This window comes from Piliocolobus tephrosceles, chromosome 1, assembly GCF_002776525.5.
Source record: "Piliocolobus tephrosceles isolate RC106 chromosome 1, ASM277652v3, whole genome shotgun sequence".
Taxonomy (NCBI): domain Eukaryota; kingdom Metazoa; phylum Chordata; class Mammalia; order Primates; family Cercopithecidae; genus Piliocolobus; species Piliocolobus tephrosceles.
In genome coordinates this window covers 137,997,345-138,010,044 of record NC_045434.1, presented here as the reverse complement: position 1 = coordinate 138,010,044, position 12,700 = coordinate 137,997,345, and the positions used below count along the sequence as shown (strand labels likewise).

The 12,700-nt window shown below is 38.7% G+C and overlaps 1 protein-coding gene and 1 pseudogene across 3 annotated transcripts in view; one reads left to right on the top strand and one right to left on the bottom strand.

Annotated features, from left to right (window-relative positions):
• The window catches only part of PRKACB (protein kinase cAMP-activated catalytic subunit beta), a 172,457-nt gene that overhangs the window by 69,659 nt on the left and 90,098 nt on the right, over positions 1 to 12,700 (top strand). The gene's annotated exons all lie outside the window — the stretch shown is intronic.
• LOC111541511 lies at positions 945 to 12,575 on the bottom strand (annotated as a pseudogene).

Below are 12,700 nucleotides of genomic sequence, written 5' to 3'. Positions count from 1 at the left end.
CTGTCATGAGGGCAAAGCGATTTTTTAAAATTTTTATCATAAGTAGTTCAGCTGATCTCACAAAATCACTGATCAAACAAGACTTCTAGTAGCTGTACTGTATTTTTAAAAATGAGTCGTGTTGGCTGGGCGCGGTGGCTCAAGCCTGTAATCCCAGCACTTTGGGAGGCCGAGACGGGCGGATCACGAGATAGGAGATCGAGACCATCCTGGCTAACACGGTGAAACCCCGTCTCTACTAAAAATACAAAAAACTAGCCGGGCGAGGTGGCAGCACCTGTAGTCCCAGCTACTTGGGAGGCTGAGGCAGGAGAATGGCGTGAACCCGGGAGGCGGAGCTTGCAGTGAGCTGAGATCCGGCCACTGCACTCCAGCCTGGGTGACAGAGCGAGACTCCGTCTCAAAAAAAAAAAAAAAAAAATGAGTCGTGTTTTTCTCCTTAAAATGAAAATAGGTAACTCCTATTAAAGTGTGTCAATACTTACAAAAATCTCCATAAGTTATTTTATAAACTGTGATCAAAATACTTAGTAACTAATTTTATGATTCTAAAAATAGTCAAATGCTCAAAAACTCTATTTGACTTTGAATCAGTTGTTTTTGTTTTTTGTTGTTTGGTTTGGCTTTCAGAAAAATGATCTTAGGTACTACACTACTATAAACCTGATATGTACTGTTAGATGTTCAGAATAATCTTTGGGAAGTAACTCCTCCAATGTAATAAATAAAATAATAAGGGACTTTTCTAGACCATATTTCAAGATATGACCATTGTGGGATCATGAAAACACCTCAGAAGTACCAAGGAAGGCACACAAAACAGAGTGTAGCACCATTTTCAAGTTGCCAAGATTGCAACTGTTTAAGAGACGGTAATCTGAAAGGGGGCTTGATTGCCATGATTAATGTGGTTTAAGTATGTGGAATAGGCTTTGGAGAGTTCCTTAGTATGGATAGGCAGACACAGCTGTATAAACTATGAATACTCAGTGGTCCCACTGGCACTGGAGGATGAGGCTGAGACCCTCATGCGGTAGGTCTCTGCTTCTCATAGTGGTCGTGTTGTATACACCACTCCTTTTCATCCCTCAAGGCAAAAGGGACAGTCTGTTCCTCATCTACCATGAGGAAAGTTGTCCTGGGATGCATCACTCCATCCTGCGTGTATGCAACCAGCTGGATTAAATCTTGATTGGTGGCTATTCCAAATGGGAGGGAGATGAGTTTGTATTCCAAATCATATGGACTCAAGGCACATTCCAAATCATTGGGTGGACAGTTCTTGAGGCAGAACCCTGAAACAGGATCACGTTGGTAATTGGGTGGACAGGGTGTATTGATGCACTGGTAACTTCCTCTCATGTTGAAGCACATGCGATTGGGCCCACAGTGTACATTCTGCTCCAGGCACTCATCGTTATCTTGGCATGTCTTTCCACTGAGTGTGAGTTAATAGCCAGGTGGGCAGATGCATTGATAACTTCTAAAGGTATTCTTACACTCCTGCTGGCAGGCATCTGTATTTTCACATTCATCAGTATCCATGCAGGGTCTTCCAACTCCTTGAGACCAATAACCTCTTGGGCATACACAACAATAGCTGCCTCTTGTATTCTCACATATCTGGTTATATCTGCACTGATGGGTCCCATCTTTACATTCATCAATATCAAGACAGGTTTCATTTTCTGCCTTGGTCATTCCATTTGGACAAAGATCAATGCACTTAAAGCCACCATGGGTGTTCTTACAGTGCTGATCTGGTCTGCATACATTCTGTCTACACTTGTTCATGTCTATGCATTTTCTGCCTTTGAGCTGATACCCAGGTTCACATCCACAGTGGAAACTTCCTATGGCATTGAAACAGAGCTGGTGACAGGGGCTGGATTCTTGACATTCATTAGTATCTTGACAACTCAGCCCATCAGAGGTTCTTTGAAAGCCAGTTCCACAATGGGACACACAGCGATAGGATCCAATTGTATTGTCACAGTCCTGACCAACATGGCAGGTGTGCCTACCCAAAGCAAACTCATCAGTATCTTGACAAGTTCTTCCATCTACAGCCATGGTGGGGCCTTTAGGGCAGGAGCAGTAGTAGGTCCCCATGGCGTTGAGGCAGGTATGGGAGCAGGGATTCCCTGCTGCACATTCATCCTCATCAGCACAAAAGGTCCAACTGAGTCTAAGGTAAACCCATAGGGGCACTGATTACTGTGATCTCCTTTGGATATTGAAGCATGAATTTTAAAACCCAGTGTCTCTTCTAACTGGTTATAGTCAGATTCCACAGAGGATGCATGAAGTGTTTCAACCAAGAAAGGCATTCTTCCCTATGCCTGATCATAGAAAACGGTGTGGTTCCATGTGTATGGGATGCTGATGCAATCAATGGTGAACAGTCAGGTTGAGTAGGCATACAGCTGTCCAGGACCTGTTTGAATGTAGTTCTCTGTCTAATCCATGAGTGAGAACATGAGGTGTTTTGTTTTCTGTCCTTGCGATAGTTTGCTCAGAATGATGGTTTCCAGCTTCATCCATGTCCCTACAAAGGACATGAACTCATCCTTTTTTATGGCTGCGTAGTATTCCATGGTGTATATGTGCCACATTTTCTTAATCCAGTCTATCATTGATGGACATTTGGGTTGGTTCCAAGTCTTTGCTATTGTGAATAGTGCTGCAATAAACATACGTGTGCATGTGTCTTTATAGCAGCATGATTTATAATCCTTTGGGTATATACCCAGTAATGGGATGGCTGCATCAAATGGTATTTCTAGTTCTACATCCTTGAGGAATCACCACACTGTCTTCCACAATGGTCAAACTAGTTTACAGTACCACCAATAGTGTAAAAGTGTTCCTATTTCTCCACATCCTCTCCAGCACCTGTTGTTTCCTGACTTTTTAATGATTGCCATTCTAACTGGTGTGAGATGGTATCTCATTGTGGTTTTGATTTGCATTTCTCTGATGGCCAGTGATGATGAGCATTTTTTCATGTGTCTGTCGGCTGTATAAATGTCTTCTTTTGAGAAGTGTCTGTTCATATCCTTTGCCCACTTTTTGATGGAGTTGTTTGTTTTTTTCTTGTAAATTTGTTTGAGTTCTTTGTAGATTGTGGATATTAGCCCTTTGTCAGATGAGTAGATGGCAAAAATTTTCTCCCATTCTGTAGGTTGCCTGTTCACTCTGATGGTAGTTTCTTTTGCTGTGCAGAAGCTCTTTAGTTTAATTAGATCCCATTTGTCAATTTTGGCTTTTGTTTCCATTGCTTTTGGTGTTTTAGACATCAAGTCCTTGCCCGTGCCTATGTCCTAAATGGTATTGTCTAGGTTTTCTTCTAGGGATTTTATGATTTTATGTCTAACATTTAAGTATTTAATCCATCTTGAGTTAATTTTTGTATAAGGTGTAAGGAAGGGATCCAGTTTCAGCTTTCTACATATGGCTAGCCAGTTTTCCCATCACCATATTTAAATAGGGAATCCTTTCCCCATTTCTCATTTTTGTCAGATTTGTCAAAGATCAGATGGTTATAGATGTGTGGTATTATTTCTGAGGGCTCTGTTCTGTTCCATTGGTCTATATCTCTGTTTTGGTACCAGTACTATGCTGTTTTGGTTACTGTAGCCTTGTAGTATAGTTTGAAGTCTGGTAGTGTGATGCCTCCAGCTTTGTTCTTTTGGCTTAGGATTGTCTTCGCAATGCAGGCTCTTTTTTGGTTCCATATGAACTTTAAAGTAGTTTTTTTCCAATTCTGTGAAGAAAGGCATTGGTAGCTTAATGGGGATGGCATTGAATCTATAAATTACCTTGGGCAGTATGACCATTTTCATGATACTGATTCTTCCAATCCATGAGCATGGAATGTTCTTCCATTTGTTTGTGTCCTCTTATTTTGTTTAGCACTGGTTTGTAGTTCTCCTTGAAGAAGTCCTTCACATCCCTTGTAAGTTGGATTCCTAGGTATTTTATTCTCTTTGAAGCAATTGTGAATGGGAATTCACTCATGATTTGGCTCTCTGTCTGTTATTGGTGTATAAGAATGCTTGTGATTTTTGCACACTGATTTTGTATCCCAAGACTTTGCTGAAGTTGCTTATCAGCTTAAGGAGATTTTGGGCTGAGACGATGGGGTTTTCTAAATATACAGTCATGTCATCTGCAAACAGGGACAATTTGACTTACTCTTTTCTATTTGAATACCCTTTATTTATTTCTCCTGCTTGATTGCCCTGGCCAGAACTTCCAACACTGTGTTGAATAGGAGTGGTGAGAGAGGGCGTCCCTGTCTTGTGCCAGTTTTCAAAGGGAATGCTTCCAGTTTTTGCCCATTCAGTATGATATTGACTGTGGGTTTGTCATAAATAGCTCTTATTATATTGAGATACATCCCATCAATACCGAATTTAATTGAGAGTTTTTAGTATGAAGGGCTGTTGAATTTTGTCAAAGGCCTTTTCTGGATCTATTGAGATAATCATGTGATTTTTGTCTTTGGTTCTGTTTATATGCCGGATTACGTTTATTGATCTGCGTGTGTTGAACCAGCCTTGCATCCCAGCGATGAAGCCCACTTGTTCATGGTGGATAAGCTTTTTGATGTGCTACTGGATTTGGTTTGCCAGTATTTTATTGAGGATTTTTGCATCGATGTTCATCAGGGATATTGGTCTAAAATTCTCCTTTTTTGTTGTGTCTCTGCCAGGCTTTGGTATCAGGGTGATGTTGGCCTCATAAAATGAGTTAGAGAGGATTCCCTCTTTTTCTATTGATTGGAATAGTTTCAGAAGGAATGATACCAGCTCCTCCTTGTATCTCAGGTAGAATTTGGCTGTGAATCCTTTTTTTGGTTAGTAGGCTCTTAATTATTGCCTCAATTTCAGAGCCTGTTATTGGTCTATTCAGAGATTCAACTTCTTCCTGGTTTAGTCTTGAGAGAGTGTAAGTGTCCAGGAAATTATCCATTTCTTCTAGGTTTTCTAGTTTATTTGCATAGAGGTTTTTATAGTATTCTCTGATGGTAGTTTGTATTTCTGTGGGGTCGGTGGTGATATCCCCTTTAACATTTTTTATTGCATCTATTTGATTCTTCTCTCTTTTCTTCTTTATTAGTCTTGCTAGTGGTCTGTCAATTTTGTTGATCTTTTCAAAAAATCAGCTCCTGGATTCACTGATTTTTTTGAAGGGTTTTTTATGTCTGTATCTCCTTCAGTTCTCCTCTGATCTTAGTTATTTCTTGCGTTCTGCTAGCTTTTGAATGTGTTTGCTCTTGCTTCTCTAGTTCTTTTAATTGTGATGTTAGGGTATCAATTTTAGATCTTTCCTGCTTTTTCTTGTGGGCATTTAGTGCTATAAATTTCCCTCTACACACTGCTTTAAATGTGTCCCAGAGATTCTGGTATGTTGTATCTTTGTTCTCATTGGTTTCGGTTTTTTTTTTGTTTTTTTTGAGATGGAGTCTCGCTCTGCCCCCAGGCTGGAGTGCAGTGGCGCGGTCTCGGCTCACTGCAAGCTCCGCCTCCCGGGTTTACGCCATTCTCCTGCCTCAGCCTCCCGAGTAGCTGGGACTACAGGCGCTGCCACCACACCCGCTAATTTTTTTGTATTTTTAGTAGAGACGGGGTTTCACCATGTTAGCCAGGATGGTCTCGATCTCCTGACCTCGTGATCTGCCCACCTCGGCCTCCCAAAGTGCTGGGATTACAGGCGTGAGCCACCACGCCCGGCCTGTTCTCATTGGTTTCAAAGAACATCTTTACTTCTGCCTTCATTTCATTAGGTACCCAGTAGTCATTCAGGAGCAGGTTGTTCTGTTTCCATGTAGTTGAGTGGTTTTGAGTGAGTTTCTTAATCCTAAGTTCTGGTTTGATTGCACTGTGGTCTGAGAGACAGTTTGTTATAATTTCTGTTCTTTTACATTTGCTGAGGAGTGCTTTGCTTCCAACTGTGTGGTCAATTTTGGAATAAGTGCGATGTGGTGCTAGAAGAATGTATATTCTGTTGACTTGGGGTGGAGAGTTCTGTAGATGTCTATTAGGTCTGCTTGGTGCAGAGCTGAGTTCAATTCCTGGATATCCTCATTAACTTTCTGTCTCGTTGATCTGTCTGATGTTGACAGTGGGGTGTTAAAGTCACCCATTATTATTATGTGGGAGTCTAAGTCTCTTTGTAAGTCTCTAAGGACTTGCTTTATGAATCTGGGTGCTCCTGTATTGGGTCCATATATATTTAGGATAGTTAGCTCTTCCTGTTGAATTGATCCCTTTACCATTATGTAATGGCCTTCTTTGTCTCTTTTGATCTTTGATGGTTTAAAGTCTGTTTTATCAGAGACTAGGATTGCAACCCCTGCCTTTTTTTGTTTTCCATTTGCTTGGTAGATCTTCCTCCATCCCCTTATTTTGAGCCTATATGTGTCTCTGCATGTGAGATGGGTCTCCTGAATCCAGCAAACTGGTGGGTCTTGACTCTTTATCGAATTTGCCAGTCTGTGTCTTTTAATTGGAGCATTTAGCCTGTTTACATTTAAGGTTAATATTGTTATATGTGAATTTGATCCTGTCATTATGATGTTAGCTGGTTATTTTGCTCATTAGTTGATGCAATTTCTTCCTAGTATCGATGGTTTTTACAATTTGGCATGTTTTTGCAGTGGCTGGTACCAGTCGTTCTTTTCCAGGTTTAGTGCTTCCTTCAGGAGCTCTTGTAGGGCAGGCCTGGTGGTGACAAAATCTCTCAGCATTTGCTTGCCTGTAATGGATTTTATTTCTCCTTCACTTATGAAGCTTAGTTTGGCTGGATTCAAAATTCTGGATTGAAAATTCTTTTCTTTAAGAATGTTGAATATTGGCCCCCGCTCTCTTCTGGCCTGTAGAATTTCTGCTGAGAGATCTGCTATTAGTCTGATGGGCTTCTCTTTGTGGGTAACCTGATCTTTCTCTCTGGCTGCCCTTAACATTTTTTCCTTCGTTTCAACTTTGGTGAATCTGACAATTACGTGTCTTGGAGTTGCTCTTCTCAAGGAGTATCTTTGTGGCATTCTCTGTATTTCCTGAATTTGAATGTTGGCCTGCCTTGCTAGGTTGGGGAAGTTAATATCCTGCAGAGTGTTTTCCAACTTGGTTCCATTCTCCTCGTCACTTTCAGGTACACCAATCAGACGTAGATTTGGTCTTTTCACATAGTCTCGTATTTCTTGGAGGCTTTGTTCATTTCTTTTTACTCTTTTTTCTCGAAACTTCTTTTCTCACTTCATTTCATTCATTTGATCTTCAATCACTGATACCCTTTCTTCCAGTTGATTGAATCGGTTACTGAAGCTCGTGCATTTGTCACATAGTTCTCGTGCCATGATTTTCAGCTCCATCAGGTCATTTAAGGACTTCTCTACATTGGTTATTCTAGTTACGCCTTCACGTAATATTTTTTCAAGATTTTTAGCTTCTTTGCAATGGGTTCGAACTTCCTCCTTTAGCTCAGAGAAGTTTGATCGTCTGAAGCCTTCTTCTCTCAACTATTCAAAGTCATTCACAGTCCAGCTTTGTTCCATTGCTGGCGAGGAGCTGCGTTCCTTTGAAGGGGGAGAGGCACTCTGATTTTTAGAATTTTCAGCTTTTCTGCTCTGTTTTATCCCCATCTTTGTGGTTTTTATCTACCTTTGGTCTTTGATGATGGTGACGTACAGATGGGGTTTTGGTGTGGATGTCCTTTCTGTTAGTTTTCCTTCTAGCAGTCAGGACCCTCAGCTGCAGGTCTGTTGGGGTTTGCTGGAGGTCCACTTCAGACCCTGTTTGCCTGGGTATCAGCAGCGTAGGCTACAAAACAGTGAATATTGCTGAACAGCAAATGGTGTTGCCTGATTGTTCCTCTGGAAGCTTCGTCTCAGAGGGGTACCAGGCCGTGTGAGGTGTCAGTCTGCCCCTACTAGGGGGTGCCTCCCAGTTAGGCTACTCGGGGGTCAGGGACCCACTTGTGGAGGCAGTCTGTCCATTTTCAGATCTCAAACTCCGTGCTGGGAGAACCACTACTCTCTTCAAAGCTGTCAGACAGGGACATTTAAATCTGCAGAGGTTTCAGCTGCCTTTTGTTTGGCTATGCCCTGCTCCCAGAGGTGGAGTCTACAGAGGTAGGCAGGCCTCTTTGAGCTGCAGTGGGCTCCACCCAGTTTGAGCTTCCAGGTGCTTTGTTTACCTCAAAACATTTTTAAAGAACTGTTTACAATAGCTCCAATTTTTAAAATACTTAGGTATAAATCTAACAAAATTATGTGCAAGGTCTGTATGTTGAAAACTATAAAACACTGATGAAAGAAATCAGAAGACCCAAGTAAATGAAGAGACATGCTATGATTATGGATCGAAAAACTCAATATAGTTAAGACGTCATTTCTTCCAATAAACAGAATCCACATAAAATCCCAGCAAGATTATATTTGTGGACATAGGTAAACTGATTTTAAAATTTATATGGAAAGGTGAAGAAATAGTAATAGCCAAAACAACTTAGAAAAAAAGGAAAAAGGGCCGGGCGCTGTGACTCACGCCTGTAATCCCAACACTTTGGGAGGCCGAGGCAGGCGGATCATGAGGTCAGGAGATCGAGACCATCCTGGCTAACACGGTGAAACCTTGTCTCTACTGAAAATACAAAAAATTAGTTGGGCGTGGTGGCAGGTGCTGTAGTAGTCCCAGCTACTCAGGAGGCTGAGGCAGGAGAATGGCATGAACCCAGGAGGCAGAGGTTGCAGTGAGCCGAGATCACACCACTGCACTCCAGCCTGGGCGACAGAGTGAGACTCAGTCTCAAGTCAAAAAGAAAAAAAAAATAGAAGATTTTCACTATCAGATTTCAGACTTACTAGAAAGCTATGGTAATCAAGACAGTGTAATATTGGTGAAAGAATTGACACATATATGGACCAGTGAAAGAGAATAGAGGGTCCAGCAATAGACCCACACAAATACGGTCAATTGATTTTTGACAAAGGTGCAAATGCAATTCAACAGTAAATGGATATATAAATTGTGGTAATTCCATACAGTAGAATTCAGCCATATAAATGAGTGAACTATTAAGATACACAACATAGATAAATCACAATAGCCATACTATACTAAATGAAAGAAGCCAATCTGAAATATAATCCACTTATATATAACATTCTGGAAAAAGCAACACTATTACCCTAAAACCTTTATTTGAATAGCAGGAGTTATAGTCATGTCATTTGTCCTCTACATGGAGCAAATACATCATTTACATATTAAATATGTTTTCATGTTTTTCTTTTATTTAACCTTTAAACTCTAAAGTACATAGTTCTGCTTTGCTCCAAGATGATTGTAAGAAACATGGACAATGAAATTGAATGACTATAGGTGACCATCTTAATGAAAAGCTTCTCATAGCAATTGTTCAGACCTGGGGCAATATATCCAAGAACCAATCTTACCCACCACTATTCTTTCAGCCCCACTTCTTCAACCTTATTTGGAAAATAACTGCATTTTAAAAAAGTGTTTACTTCTTGTGGTAATCAGTGTCTTGCAGTACAAGGAACCCTGATCTGGGAGTCTGAAGACCTAGGTGACTTTGGGCAAGTCACTTAATGTTTATAAATTTTTTTTTTTTGTATCTTAAAATAAGGATAATAATACCTGTGCTGCTTACTTTATTTGTAAGGATCTCATGTGCCTTACAATAATTTCATAATGGTTTTACAGAGCAAATCACTTTATATGTTGTGAAGTGCTTGGTAAATGTGTCATCACTAGTATTAAATAGAAGAAACCAGTATTTTGTGGCATTTTATGGCAGTTGAAACCGGTTCAACTCTGAAATTTTCTATAATTTTAAAAATTAATGCAGAATGGATGAGGAATAAAATCAACCTCATGAAGTTGATTACTCTCTAGTTTTAAAATCTTATTTAACTGCAAGATAAGCTATTCTGGTAAATTCTGTGTGCATGGTGAGATATTTAGTGCAAATTAAATTTGTGGAAACACCACCAGGAAGAATAACAAGCAATATACTTCTTAAAATTAATTTCAGTTATGAAGGAATTCATAGTTTTAGTTAAAACTGCAGTTGTTTCCTTCTAGCAGTAGATGCCAGTAGAGTTCTTCTTCTTCTTTTTTTTTAGTCAAAAATCAAACATCTGAAGCACTCCATAGCAGTAGCTTCCTGGTCACATAACCATATATAGAAACACTGCTTTAAACATTAAATATTCTATTTTCTGGAAGGACTTTATAACAAATTGAAACAATTTTATTTTTAAAACAGTGCAGATTTAAAATATAGTGTTTTCAAGATACTCATCTAGTGAAGTTTACTCTTTTTGCTTTAGTAATTTTGTTTTAAAACTTATGCGTTGTTTTAAATAAAGTAATCTTAGTGTTCTAGTTAGGAATCTGCAATTTCTGTACTTGAGCAACATTGAATATAAATAACAAATCTGGCTAGATATGTGTTAAAAATGAATATGGTTGAGCTGAAATGTTAGGATTAGTTTGTGTATTTGGCAATGGAATACCATGAATGTGATATTTGGGGGAGGTTAATATGTCAGAGAAGTGAATGATTAAAGAGGGTGATTGGAAGCAGGGGAAACAAGTTATTTTAAGAAGTCCACATTGGCACTGAGTAAAAATGTAATTCAAAGAATGAATAAAATTTAGTAACAGTGTAGAGAAAAAAGGAGAAGTTCGATGATAGCAGTTCTACTACTGTTGTCTCTATATATGAGCAACTTGGTGCTTGTTAGATTATCTATAAATATGGTTCCATCATAAATAAAATTCAAACATTTTCAAGTATTCAGTGATTCTACTTAAACCTTTAAATTGTTAAAAATGAGTGAATACTTTTTTCTTTTGACGTATGTTTATTCAGTATGTAATACATGCATTTATGAATTCAAGTAACTCAGAATTTAGAATCATATAAATTCATAAACAGTACCATTTAACATAATATTATGAGATCAGTGAAAACAAAGCAGCAAAGTTTATTTTCCTAGGAAGTATGTGGCAGACTTCACTGAAGAGGTGACATTTGAACTGAGCCTTGAAGATGATAAGAATTTCCTTCAGCAGAGCAAATCAAGGGAATTCAGTAATTTTATCCACTTCTTCCCTTACAGAATCAGTCCATGCTCTGTAGATATTTATTGAAGACTACAGACATTTAATCAGTGTCTGTTTTGTGTAAGGCACTACCAGATGTTAAGAAACAAATTATTGTTATGCACACATAATATTTATACATAAAGCTACAAATTTAAGAAGTTTGTCATAGAGATGCTGTTGCATATTTGTTTAGATTGATATAAATTTTATTACACTAAACTAAGTATACACAAATTAGCTATTACATGGCAAAAATCATTGGTCAGTGTTTTGTTAACTGTTATTCACACATAATATTTATACATAAATCTACAAATTGAAGTTTATCTTATAGATACTGTTACATATTTGTTTAGGTTGATATAAATTCCATTGCACAACGCAAAGGAGCTGTTAACATAGCAAAATTCATTAGTCAGTGTTTTCTTATTGGCCTTGTATGTAGTCCTAATTTGATTACATTATTGTGCCTATTTATTTTACTTGTCACTATTGTTTCTATTTTTTATGTTTGTCAAACAGTTGGCAGTAAATCTGAACTAAAATTGTTTTAGATAGATTGTTTTGATAGATCTTTTTATTTCTTTTCTTTCCTTCCCTTCCCTCCCCTCCCCTCTGCTCCCAAAGAGAACCACAGAAATTTCTTATCCTTTAGGGTCAAAAAACAAGTACTCAAATTTTTTGTTAAATGCCACAGGTTACTTTCTTTCCTGAAAATCGACAAGGCAAATTTTATTTAATTTTAATCAAAGGAGATGTTTTGGCCAGGCCAGGTGACTCATGCTTGTAATCACAGCACTTTGGGAGGCCAAAGCAGGCGTATCACAGGCCAGACAACTCCTGGCCTGGCCAACATGGAGAAACCCCATCTCTACTGAAAACACAAAAATTAGCTGGGCATGGTGGCGCGCGCCTATAATCCCAGCTACTCGGGTGGCTGAGGGGTGAGAATTGCTTGAACCCAGGAGCAGAGGTCGCACCACTGCACTCCAATCTGGGGAACAGAGTGAAACTCCATTAAAAAAAAAATAGATGTTTCTAAGTGAGATCACTACATCAGGGGTTTAGGTAAGTAGTGGTCTTCAGTGGTAAGATTTTAAAATTAACATGTCTCAGCCAACTAGAAGGAACTTTTTTATCTCAATTGAAATTTCTTGCTATGGTGGATTTTATATAATTTAAATCTTGTATTTTGTTCTTTCTTTTCAAATTTTAGAATGTTTTAAAATACACCCCTGGTAATAGACATATGTCATCAGACTATAAGTTTGATAACCAGTACTGACATACTAAGTGTCTGTAGTTCCTGTATGTATTAGGCCTAAATCAATGAATTAGAAACATTCCTTTTTTTTAAAGTGCTATTTTAGATTGTTTTATTTATATGTGTGATAAATTTGTTTTGCAAGAGTTTTGTCATACCCATATCATACTAGTTTTTTTAATGAAAAGTTAGCTGCTTATAAGGATTCATAAAATCTGTATATTAGTTGATTTCCTAGAAAAAATACAACCTGTCTTTAGCATGTTGTATTTGGAGGACGGCTTGGCCTTCA